This window comes from Echiichthys vipera, assembly GCF_963691815.1.
Source record: "Echiichthys vipera genome assembly, chromosome: 6".
Taxonomy (NCBI): domain Eukaryota; kingdom Metazoa; phylum Chordata; class Actinopteri; order Perciformes; family Trachinidae; genus Echiichthys; species Echiichthys vipera.
Genome location: NC_139831.1, coordinates 5,402,364 through 5,405,410, shown reverse-complemented (window position 1 = coordinate 5,405,410; position 3,047 = coordinate 5,402,364).

The window sequence follows — 3,047 nt, the reverse complement described above, 5'->3', positions numbered from 1 at the left end:
GTTCGTTTCCCAGAACCAACACAAGTCAACTCACCAGAAAAGCATCAATTTTACTACTGAGATCAGCTACTGTACCATGGCTACTTCTTTATATGTTTGACTTTTGTCCTCTGTGTACATTAGTTGTAGTTGCACATTAGTCCACCATTTTTTAAAATGACCCTATGCTTCATAATAATTAACAAAATACCCTTTTTATTGGGCTCAATACTCCGTCACTCAGGGAAGGAACAAGGATACAGTATTTTTTTATTCTGAGTTTTTTGTGTGCCTCTTATTCTCACTAACTATAATGCAGATGTTTGTGTTTGAAATACATTGCAGACCATAAGTCGCTGTCAACCATCATTGATTCCTTTGCCTCTGAAGCTCAGGCACTTTGGCTGTGTATTGCTTCCTATGGTCGCCTCTTGCAGCTAGCAGCTTTTGGCCCACCCTGCAACCATTTTTATTCAGTAATTATATATATATAACTATTGCAAACTTATATAAACAGAGATATTTATTGTAGAAAAACTAAAATCATGTGTTTTCAGAATATGGCAACATTTCTATGGAAATATCACAGAATATTCCTGTAGTGACTTCAGTCATCTCCTCCACCATTCATTAGTATTACACATTATGGAAATTCAGGAGGCATCATATGATAGTGTAGAGAAGTAGCTCACACACTGCGGTCCGTCTGCCCCGTCGGTGTTCACCAACACGTTCTCTCTACACACAATCTTTACATCGGCTGGGGAGGAAGTGAGAGCAAGACTGAGAGAGAAAACCCCTCTCGTCTGTTTCTCTCTTTGTCAGCGTAAGGGAAAAGGTGGGTGGGGGCCTCGATTGGTCTGAGAGGTGCATCACCCTCAGACCGACGTCTTATCAGGAGTCCCTTCTGTGATGCACACACGGGAGGGAAAATGTGTCCTCAGGTAGATTTAAAATTCTGAAGAATTTTCCTCCTGAAGCTGCCATCAAGGAACCCCTCCTAACGTGTGTGTGTGTGTGTGTGTGTGTGTGTGTGTGTGTGTGTGTGTGTGTGTGTGTGTGTGTGTGTGTGTGTGTGTGTGTGTGTGTGTGTGTGTGTGTGTGTGTGTGTGTGTGTGTGTGTGTGTGTGTGTGTGTGTGTGTGTGTGTGTGTGTGTGTGTGTGTGTGTGTGTGTGTGTGTGTGTGTGTGTGTGTGTGTGTGTGTGTGTGTGTGTGTGTGTGTGTGTGTGTGTGTGGACTGTATACTGTACCTCCTTTGTTTGTATTTCAAGAAAAAAGGTGTTCAGACTAAAATAATAAAGTCTTACACTACAACAGACAACCTTGAATTCAAATTAAATAAATGCATTTGGGGGAAAAAAGTAGGATAACATTGCAACCTGGAAACGAGAGGAATGTGCCAAACATGTTTCATTTGCTCTGGCAGATAGGTCCGGCCTTCTCCCACACAGACAGATTTCCAGCCGACCACGTCGGACTTTCACCATGGAGAGTGCAGCTCATGTGTCATTCGTGTTCCGTCTCTTGTTAAAGTAAAACTTAATAAGGTCTACATAACAGACTTACTGATTTCAACCCAAACTACGATCTTTTCCTAAACCTAACCATGTAGTTTTGATGCCTATACCTAAATAACATTAATCGTTTTTGTTTGAATTCATCAGGTTAATTATGTTTAAAACTGCGACTGTGGAGCACCTGAAATGTGACGTGTTGCAGCGTTTAGAAACGTTGATATTCAACATATCTGTCGTTTGCAGAAACACTAACGTTTAATTCTGGCGACTGGCTCGAATCATGACAAAAGCCTTCAGTTATTCTATGTAGACAAATGTAGCTGTAAATCTCTCCACATGCTAAACAAAAGGATATTGTGGTGGAGAAATGTAATCGTCACATGCGTCTCATCTGCATTTGAGAGCTGGAGCTCTTTCCATTAAATTAAGTGAAACGTTGCTGTACTGAAGCATGTTTTTGGCGATGACTAAAGCTCTCGGTCAGGAGCGAAGACGTGTCACACAGTGAGAGTTGCTCTTTGTGGTCAGCCAGAGTGTTAAACGCAGTGCAAAAAGTGTGACTTATGAGGCTACCAACAGATTACTGACAGATGGAGGTCAAATGGAGGGAAGTGCTTTTGTCAAAAGTTGCGACAAAGTAAACAAGTTGAACTTGCGGAATTTATTATTATTATTTAAAAACCCATTTACAAATCTGAGCTCAAAGTATTATTTTTCAATCATCTCGAACAATTTCAAATGAATTTAATGTGAAGTTCATCATTATTGTGTGTGTGTGTGTGTGTGTGTGTGTGTGTCTCTTCAGATGTCTATTGACTGTATACTGAACCTCCTTTGTTTGTATTTCAAGAAAAACGGTGTTCAGACTAAAATAATAAAGTCTTATACTACAACAGACAAAAGCTTGAATTTACATTTAATAAATTAAATAAATGCATTGGGGGGAAAAAGTAGGATAACATTGCAGCCTGGAAACCAGACGATTGTGCCAAACATGTTTCATTTGCTCTGGCAGATAGGTCCGGCCCTTCTCCCACACAGACAGATTTCCAGCCGACCAAAAACAACGTTTTATCTTATGTCGGAAGTTTAAGACGATGACCGTCACCTTCCAGTCTGCAGGTCTGTTCAGCGTGTTTTCTGTTATTGTATTTCTCACATAAAACGTTTTCAGAGACGCATTTTAATTTACCGTTTTGCTGTGATTTGAGAGAGTTTCTTACCCGTTCGCCATTGTTTTCTACTGAGAAAATACCAGCGGCATTTCATTGCTCTGATTGGTTGTAGTTCTGTCAGATTGTGTCCAGAGGCAAAAATGAACTGAGAGGGCCCGGACTAATACACATTTGGGGAATAATGAAATGATGTCAAGGTAATAACATCGCTGTCGCTAAATGATGAATTCAGAACACCTGTAGTAAAGTTTTATTATGACTATTCTGTAGTTTTGATTATGAACAGATCTCCGTCATATCGATGATAAACAGACCTGCTATTAACATCGAAACAAAAGTCCAGTGTTGGGGTGAGTTCTTTAATACTGTAACAGT